Source organism: Carex rostrata, unplaced genomic scaffold, assembly GCF_964058835.1.
Source record: "Carex rostrata unplaced genomic scaffold, lpCarRost1.2 SCAFFOLD_40, whole genome shotgun sequence".
Classification (NCBI taxonomy): domain Eukaryota; kingdom Viridiplantae; phylum Streptophyta; class Magnoliopsida; order Poales; family Cyperaceae; genus Carex; species Carex rostrata.
Window position 1 is genome coordinate 297501 of NW_027601200.1, and position 10000 is coordinate 307500.

Genomic DNA, 10000 nt, shown 5'->3' on the forward strand with positions numbered 1-10000 from the left:
ACCCGCGCGGCTACCCGCATCGGTCTTACGGGCGAAACTCCACGCGGAGTCGCACTGCCCGAACTTGTTTCGCCGGCTTTACGGCTGGGGATTTCAACCCGCTCGGTCTCTGCGGGCGCCTCCACGCTTAGGCGCCCCAATGAACCGTGTTTCGCCGGCTTTACGGCTGGGGATTTCAACCCGCTCGGTCTCTGCGGGGCGCCTCCACGCTTAGGCGCCCCAATGAACCGTGTTTCGCCGGCTTTACGGCTGGGGATTTCAACCCGCTCGGTCTCTGCGGGGCGCCTCCACGCTTAGGCGCCCCAATGAACCGTGTTTCACCGGCTTTACGGCTGGGGATTTCAACCCGCGCGGCTACCCGCATCGGCCTTACGGGCGAAACTCCACGCGGAGTCACCCTGCCCGACCGCTTTTCGCCGGCTTTACGGCTGGGGATTTCAACCCGCATCGGTCTTACGGGCGCCTCCACGCTTAGACGCCCTGCCCCACCGTGTTTCGCCGGCTCTACGGCTGGGGATTTCAACCCGCGTGGTCCGTGTTTTTCGGTAACATATTCGTGTTCCTTGCCCCCGACGGGCCGTGTTTTTCGGTAACAAAATCGTGTCTTTTGTCCCCGCTGCACCGTGTTTTTTGCCCCGCTCAACCGTGTTTTTTGCCCCCGCTCAACCGTGCTTACTGCCCCCGCTCAACCGTGTTTTTTCGGTAACATAATCGTGTCTTCGGGTAACATAATCTTGTTTTTCGGGCCATTTTACACCGACAGAGGCACCCACAGGGGCCATGTACACCCCGCTTGGCATGTACATGAGGGGCTGCCTCTTCCAAAAATCCTTCCCCCCTATAGGGGAATATGCATTTTGGGTCTCCAGCCACGCCCAGGGTTACCACCCCCTGGAAATCCCCCAGGTTTACCCCCCATTTTATGTGGATGCATAGATTCAGACCGCCCTGCTCCACCGCTTTTCGCCATTTTTGCCCAACGTTAGCCGCTTCGGCGTGCCGCTGGACTGTTTTCGGGCCTTTTTCACCGACGCTTGGCCGTATCCGCTTAGTTTTCCCCAACGCTTGGCCGCATCCGCTTAGTTTTCCCCCGCTGGACTGTTTTCGGGTCACTTTTGCCCAACGTTAGCGGCTTCCGCTTGTCGCTGGACTGTTTTCGGGCCCTTTTTCACCGACCCTTGGCCGTATCCGCTTAGTTTTCCCCAACGCGTGGCCGCATCCGCTTAGTTTTCCCCCGCTGAACTGTTTTCGGGTCACTTTTGCCCAACGTTAGCCGCTTCCGCTTGCCGCTGGGCTGTTTTCGGGCCATTTTTCCCCAACACTTGGCCGTATCCGCTTAGTTTTCCCCAACGCGTGGCCGCATCCGCTTAGTTTTCCCCCGCTGAACTGTTTTCGGGTCAGTTTTGCCCAACGTTAGCCGCTACCGCTTGCCGCTGGACTGTTTTCGGGCCAATTTCCACCGACTCTTGGCCGTATCCGCTTAGTTTTCCCCAACGCGTGGCCGCATCCGCTTAGTTTTCCCCCGCTGAACTGTTTTCGGGTCACTTTTGCCCAACGTTAGCCGCTTCCGCCTGCCGCTGGACTGTTTTCGGGCCAATTTCCACCGACTCTTGGCCGTATCCGCTTAGTTTTCCCCAACGCGTGGCCGCATCCGCTTAGTTTTCCCCCGCTGAACTGTTTTCGGGTCAGTTTTGCCCAACGTTAGCCGCTTCCGCCTGCCGCTGGACTGTTTTCGGGCCAATTTCCACCGACTCTTGGCCGTATCCGCTTAGTTTTCCCCAACGCGTGGCCGCATCCGCTTAGTTTTCCCCCGCTGAACTGTTTTCGGGTCACTTTTGCCCAACGTTAGCCGCTTCCGCTTGCCGCTGGACTGTTTTCGGGCCAATTTCCACCGACTCTTGGCCGTATCCGCTTAGTTTTCCCCAACGCGTGGCCGCATCCGCTTAGTTTTCCCCCGCTGACCTGTTTTCGGGTCAGTTTTGCCCAACGTTAGCCGCTTCCGCTTGCCGCTGGACTGTTTTCGGGCCAATTTCCACCGACTCTTGGCCGTATCCGCTTAGTTTTCCCCAACGCGTGGCCGCATCCGCTTAGTTTTCCCCCGCTGAACTGTTTTCGGGTCACTTTTGCCCAACGTTAGCCGCTTCCGCTTGCCGCTGGGCTGTTTTCGGGCCAATTTCCACCGACACTTGGCCGCATCCGCTTAGTTTTCCCCAACGCGTGGCCGCATCCGCTTAGTTTTCCCCCGCTTAACTGTTTTCGGGTCACTTTTCCCCAACGTTAGCCGCTTCCGCTTGCCGCTGGGCTGTTTTCGGGCCATTTTTCCCCAACACTTGGCCGTATCCGCTTAGTTTTCCCCAACGCGTGGCCGCATCCGCTTAGTTTTCCCCCGCTGAACTGTTTTCGGGTCACTTTTGCCCAACGTTAGCCGCTTCCGCTTGCCGCTGGACTGTTTTCGGGCCAATTTCCACCGACTCTGGGCCGGATCCGCTTAGTTTTCCCCAACGCTTGGCTGCATCCGCTTAATTTTCCCCAGCTGAACTGTTTTCGGGTCACTTTGTCCCAACGTTAGCCGTTTCCGCTTGCCGCTGGACTGTTTTCGGGCCATTTTCCACCGACTCTTGGCCGTATCCGCTTGGTTTTGCCCAACGCTTGGCTGCTTCCGCTTAATTTCCCCCAGCTGAACTGTTTTCGGGTCACTTTTGCCCAACGTTAGCCGTTTCCGCTTGCCGCTGGACTGTTTTCGGGCCATTTTTCACCGTCACTTGGCCGTATCCGCTTAGTTTTCGCCAACAATTGGCTGCATCCGCTTAATTTTCCAAGCTATACTGCTTTCGGGTCAGTTTTGCCCAACGTTAGCCGCTTCCGCTTGCCGCTGGGCTGTTTTCGGGCCATTTTCCACCCACGCTGGCACCGACGGGGCCATGTACACCCACGCGCGTGTACATGAGGGGGCACCCATTTTTGAAAACCTTGCCCCCCTATAGGGGAATATGCATTTTGAGGCTCTAGCCACGCCCAGGGTTACCACCCCCTGAAAATCCCCCAAGTCAAAATCACCCATGTAAAATATTCAAAAAAATCTCAAAAAATCACAAAAAATTTATAAAATCAAATAAATTCAAAAAAAAAAAAAAAATTTCAAAAATTCAAAAAAAATTCAAAAAATTCAAAAAAATTCAAAAAAATTCAAAAATTTCAAAAATTCAAAAAAAGTCCAAAAACCCAAAAAAACTTCAAAAATTTCAAAAATTCAAAAAAATTTCAAAAAAAATTTCAAAAATTTGCCCCGCTGAACTGTTTTCGGGTCACTTTTGCCCAACGTTAGCCGCTTCCGCTTGCCGCTGGACTGTTTTCGGGCCAATTTCCACCGACTCTTGGCCGTATCCGCTTAGTTTTCCCCAACGCGTGGCCGCATCCGCTTAGTTTTCCCCCGCTGAACTGTTTTCGGGTCACTTTTGCCCAACGTTAGCCGCTTCCGCTTGCCGCTGGGCTGTTTTCGGGCCAATTTCCACCGACACTTGGCCGCATCCGCTTAGTTTTCCCCAACGCGTGCCCGCATCCGCTTAGTTTTCCCCCGCTTAACTGTTTTCGGGTCACTTTTCCCCAACGTTAGCCGCTTCCGCATGCCGCTGGGCTGTTTTCGGGCCATTTTTCCCCAACACTTGGCCGTATCCGCTTAGTTTTCCCCAACGCGTGGCCGCATCCGCTTAGTTTTCCCCCGCTGAACTGTTTTCGGGTCACTTTTGCCCAACGTTAGCCGCTTCCGCTTGCCGCTGGACTGTTTTCGGGCCAATTTCCACCGACTCTTGGCCGTATCCGCTTAGTTTTCCCCAACGCGTGGCCGCATCCGCTTAGTTTTCCCCCGCTGAACTGTTTTCGGGTCACTTTTGCCCAACGTTAGCCGCTTCCGCTTGCCGCTGGACTGTTTTCGGGCCAATTTCCACCGACTCTTGGCCGTATCCGCTTAGTTTTCCCCAACGCGTGGCCGCATCCGCTTAGTTTTCCCCCGCTGAACTGTTTTCGGGTCAGTTTTGCCCAACGTTAGCCGCTTCCGCCTGCCGCTGGACTGTTTTCGGGCCAATTTCCACCGACTCTTGGCCGTATCCGCTTAGTTTTCCCCAACGCGTGGCCGCATCCGCTTAGTTTTCCCCCGCTGAACTGTTTTCGGGTCACTTTTGCCCAACGTTAGCCGCTTCCGCTTGCCGCTGGACTGTTTTCGGGCCAATTTCCACCGACTCTTGGCCGTATCCGCTTAGTTTTCCCCAACGCGTGGCCGCATCCGCTTAGTTTTCCCCCGCTGACCTGTTTTCGGGTCAGTTTTGCCCAACGTTAGCCGCTTCCGCTTGCCGCTGGACTGTTTTCGGGCCAATTTCCACCGACTCTTGGCCGTATCCGCTTAGTTTTCCCCAACGCGTGGCCGCATCCGCTTAGTTTTCCCCCGCTGAACTGTTTTCGGGTCACTTTTGCCCAACGTTAGCCGCTTCCGCTTGCCGCTGGGCTGTTTTCGGGCCAATTTCCACCGACACTTGGCCGCATCCGCTTAGTTTTCCCCAACGCGTGGCCGCATCCGCTTAGTTTTCCCCCGCTTAACTGTTTTCGGGTCACTTTTCCCCAACGTTAGCCGCTTCCGCTTGCCGCTGGGCTGTTTTCGGGCCATTTTTCCCCAACACTTGGCCGTATCCGCTTAGTTTTCCCCAACGCGTGGCCGCATCCGCTTAGTTTTCCCCCGCTGAACTGTTTTCGGGTCACTTTTGCCCAACGTTAGCCGCTTCCGCTTGCCGCTGGACTGTTTTCGGGCCAATTTCCACCGACTCTGGGCCGGATCCGCTTAGTTTTCCCCAACGCTTGGCTGCATCCGCTTAATTTTCCCCAGCTGAACTGTTTTCGGGTCACTTTGTCCCAACGTTAGCCGTTTCCGCTTGCCGCTGGACTGTTTTCGGGCCATTTTCCACCGACTCTTGGCCGTATCCGCTTGGTTTTGCCCAACGCTTGGCTGCTTCCGCTTAATTTCCCCCAGCTGAACTGTTTTCGGGTCACTTTTGCCCAACGTTAGCCGTTTCCGCTTGCCGCTGGACTGTTTTCGGGCCATTTTTCACCGTCACTTGGCCGTATCCGCTTAGTTTTCGCCAACAATTGGCTGCATCCGCTTAATTTTCCAAGCTATACTGCTTTCGGGTCAGTTTTGCCCAACGTTAGCCGCTTCCGCTTGCCGCTGGGCTGTTTTCGGGCCATTTTCCACCCACGCTGGCACCGACGGGGCCATGTACACCCACGCGCGTGTACATGAGGGGGCACCCATTTTTGAAAACCTTGCCCCCCTATAGGGGAATATGCATTTTGAGGCTCTAGCCACGCCCAGGGTTACCACCCCCTGAAAATCCCCCAAGTCAAAATCACCCATGTAAAATATTCAAAAAAATCTCAAAAAATCACAAAAAATTTATAAAATCAAATAAATTCAAAAAAAAAAAAAAAATTTCAAAAATTCAAAAAAAATTCAAAAAATTCAAAAAAATTCAAAAAAATTCAAAAATTTCAAAAATTCAAAAAAAGTCCAAAAACCCAAAAAAACTTCAAAAATTTCAAAAATTCAAAAAAATTTCAAAAAAAATTTCAAAAATTTGCCCCGCTGAACTGTTTTCGGGTCACTTTTGCCCAACGTTAGCCGCTTCCGCTTGCCGCTGGACTGTTTTCGGGCCAATTTCCACCGACTCTTGGCCGTATCCGCTTAGTTTTCCCCAACGCGTGGCCGCATCCGCTTAGTTTTCCCCCGCTGAACTGTTTTCGGGTCACTTTTGCCCAACGTTAGCCGCTTCCGCTTGCCGCTGGGCTGTTTTCGGGCCAATTTCCACCGACACTTGGCCGCATCCGCTTAGTTTTCCCCAACGCGTGCCCGCATCCGCTTAGTTTTCCCCCGCTTAACTGTTTTCGGGTCACTTTTCCCCAACGTTAGCCGCTTCCGCATGCCGCTGGGCTGTTTTCGGGCCATTTTTCCCCAACACTTGGCCGTATCCGCTTAGTTTTCCCCAACGCGTGGCCGCATCCGCTTAGTTTTCCCCCGCTGAACTGTTTTCGGGTCACTTTTGCCCAACGTTAGCCGCTTCCGCTTGCCGCTGGACTGTTTTCGGGCCAATTTCCACCGACTCTTGGCCGTATCCGCTTAGTTTTCCCCAACGCGTGGCCGCATCCGCTTAGTTTTCCCCCGCTGAACTGTTTTCGGGTCACTTTTGCCCAACGTTAGCCGCTTCCGCTTGCCGCTGGACTGTTTTCGGGCCAATTTCCACCGACTCTTGGCCGTATCCGCTTAGTTTTCCCCAACGCGTGGCCGCATCCGCTTAGTTTTCCCCCGCTGAACTGTTTTCGGGTCAGTTTTGCCCAACGTTAGCCGCTTCCGCCTGCCGCTGGACTGTTTTCGGGCCAATTTCCACCGACTCTTGGCCGTATCCGCTTAGTTTTCCCCAACGCGTGGCCGCATCCGCTTAGTTTTCCCCCGCTGAACTGTTTTCGGGTCACTTTTGCCCAACGTTAGCCGCTTCCGCTTGCCGCTGGACTGTTTTCGGGCCAATTTCCACCGACTCTTGGCCGTATCCGCTTAGTTTTCCCCAACGCGTGGCCGCATCCGCTTAGTTTTCCCCCGCTGACCTGTTTTCGGGTCAGTTTTGCCCAACGTTAGCCGCTTCCGCTTGCCGCTGGACTGTTTTCGGGCCAATTTCCACCGACTCTTGGCCGTATCCGCTTAGTTTTCCCCAACGCGTGGCCGCATCCGCTTAGTTTTCCCCCGCTGAACTGTTTTCGGGTCACTTTTGCCCAACGTTAGCCGCTTCCGCTTGCCGCTGGGCTGTTTTCGGGCCAATTTCCACCGACACTTGGCCGCATCCGCTTAGTTTTCCCCAACGCGTGGCCGCATCCGCTTAGTTTTCCCCCGCTTAACTGTTTTCGGGTCACTTTTCCCCAACGTTAGCCGCTTCCGCTTGCCGCTGGGCTGTTTTCGGGCCATTTTTCCCCAACACTTGGCCGTATCCGCTTAGTTTTCCCCAACGCGTGGCCGCATCCGCTTAGTTTTCCCCCGCTGAACTGTTTTCGGGTCACTTTTGCCCAACGTTAGCCGCTTCCGCTTGCCGCTGGACTGTTTTCGGGCCAATTTCCACCGACTCTGGGCCGGATCCGCTTAGTTTTCCCCAACGCTTGGCTGCATCCGCTTAATTTTCCCCAGCTGAACTGTTTTCGGGTCACTTTGTCCCAACGTTAGCCGTTTCCGCTTGCCGCTGGACTGTTTTCGGGCCATTTTCCACCGACTCTTGGCCGTATCCGCTTGGTTTTGCCCAACGCTTGGCTGCTTCCGCTTAATTTCCCCCAGCTGAACTGTTTTCGGGTCACTTTTGCCCAACGTTAGCCGTTTCCGCTTGCCGCTGGACTGTTTTCGGGCCATTTTTCACCGTCACTTGGCCGTATCCGCTTAGTTTTCGCCAACAATTGGCTGCATCCGCTTAATTTTCCAAGCTATACTGCTTTCGGGTCAGTTTTGCCCAACGTTAGCCGCTTCCGCTTGCCGCTGGGCTGTTTTCGGGCCATTTTCCACCCACGCTGGCACCGACGGGGCCATGTACACCCACGCGCGTGTACATGAGGGGGCACCCATTTTTGAAAACCTTGCCCCCCTATAGGGGAATATGCATTTTGAGGCTCTAGCCACGCCCAGGGTTACCACCCCCTGAAAATCCCCCAAGTCAAAATCACCCATGTAAAATATTCAAAAAAATCTCAAAAAATCACAAAAAATTTATAAAATCAAATAAATTCAAAAAAAAAAAAAAAATTTCAAAAATTCAAAAAAAATTCAAAAAATTCAAAAAAATTCAAAAAAATTCAAAAATTTCAAAAATTCAAAAAAAGTCCAAAAACCCAAAAAAAACTTCAAAAATTTCAAAAATTCAAAAAAATTTCAAAAAAAATTTCAAAAATTTGCCCCGCTGAACTGTTTTCGGGTCACTTTTGCCCAACGTTAGCCGCTTCCGCTTGCCGCTGGACTGTTTTCGGGCCAATTTCCACCGACTCTTGGCCGTATCCGCTTAGTTTTCCCCAACGCGTGGCCGCATCCGCTTAGTTTTCCCCCGCTGAACTGTTTTCGGGTCACTTTTGCCCAACGTTAGCCGCTTCCGCTTGCCGCTGGGCTGTTTTCGGGCCAATTTCCACCGACACTTGGCCGCATCCGCTTAGTTTTCCCCAACGCGTGCCCGCATCCGCTTAGTTTTCCCCCGCTTAACTGTTTTCGGGTCACTTTTCCCCAACGTTAGCCGCTTCCGCATGCCGCTGGGCTGTTTTCGGGCCATTTTTCCCCAACACTTGGCCGTATCCGCTTAGTTTTCCCCAACGCGTGGCCGCATCCGCTTAGTTTTCCCCCGCTGAACTGTTTTCGGGTCACTTTTGCCCAACGTTAGCCGCTTCCGCTTGCCGCTGGACTGTTTTCGGGCCAATTTCCACCGACTCTGGGCCGGATCCGCTTAGTTTTCCCCAACGCTTGGCTGCATCCGCTTAATTTTCCCCAGCTGAACTGTTTTCGGGTCACTTTGTCCCAACGTTAGCTGTTTCCGCTTGCCGCTGGACTGTTTTCGGGCCATTTTCCACCGACTCTTGGCCGTATCCGCTTGGTTTTGCCCAACGCTTGGCTGCTTCCGCTTAATTTCCCCCAGCTGAACTGTTTTCGGGTCACTTTTGACCAACGTTAGCCGTTTCCGCTTGCCGCTGGACTGTTTTCGGGCCATTTTTCACCGTCACTTGGCCGTATCCGCTTAGTTTTCGCCAACAATTGGCTGCATCCGCTTAATTTTCCAAGCTATACTGCTTTCGGGTCAGTTTTGCCCAACGTTAGCCGCTTCCGCTTGCCGCTGGGCTGTTTTCGGGCCATTTTCCACCCACGCTGGCACCGACGGGGCCATGTACACCCACGCGCGTGTACATGAGGGGGCACCCATTTTTGAAAACCTTGCCCCCCTATAGGGGAATATGCATTTTGAGGCTCTAGCCACGCCCAGGGTTACCACCCCCTGAAAATCCCCCAAGTCGAAATCACCCATGTAAAATATTCAAAAAAATCTCAAAAAATCACAAAAAATTTATAAAATCAAATAAATTAAAAAAAAAAAAAAAAAATTCAAAAATTCAAAAAAAATTCAAAAAATTCAAAAAAATTCAAAAAAATTCAAAAAATTCAAAAATTCAAAAAAAGTCCAAAAACCCAAAAAAACTTCAAAAATTTCAAAAATTCAAAAAAATTTCAAAATTTCAAAAAAAATTTCAAAAATTTGCCCCGCTGAACTGTTTTCGGGTCACTTTTGCCCAACGTTAGCCGCTTCCGCTTGCCGCTGGACTGTTTTCGGGCCTATTTCCACCGACTCTTGGCCGTATCCGCTTAGTTTTCCCCAACGCGTGGCCGCATCCGCTTAGTTTTCCCCCGCTTAACTATTTTCGGGTCACTTTTCCCCAACGTTAGCCGCTTCCGCTTGCCGCTGGGCTGTTTTCGGGCCATTTTTCCCCAACACTTGGCCGTATCCGCTTAGTTTTCCCCAACGCGTGGCCGCATCCGCTTAGTTTTCCCCCGCTGAACTGTTTTCGGGTAACTTTTTCCCAACGTTAGCCGCTTCCGCTTGCCGCTGGACTGTTTTCGGGCCAATTTCCACCGACTCTGGGCCGGATCCGCTTTGTTTTCCCCAACGCGTGGCCGCATCCGCTTAGTTTTCCCCCGCTTAACTGTTTTCGGGTCACTTTTCCCCAACGTTAGCCGCTTCCGCTTGCCGCTGGGCTGTTTTCGGGCCAATTTCCACCGACTCTTGGCCGGATCCGCTTAATTTTCCCCAGCTGAACTGTTTTCGGGTCATTTTAGCCCGACGGGGGCACCGACGGGACTGTTTTCGGGCCATTTTGCACCGACGCTTGGCCGCATGCGCTCAGTTTTGGGGCCATTTTTCACTGACGGCTGGCCGCATCCGCTTAGTTGCCCCCG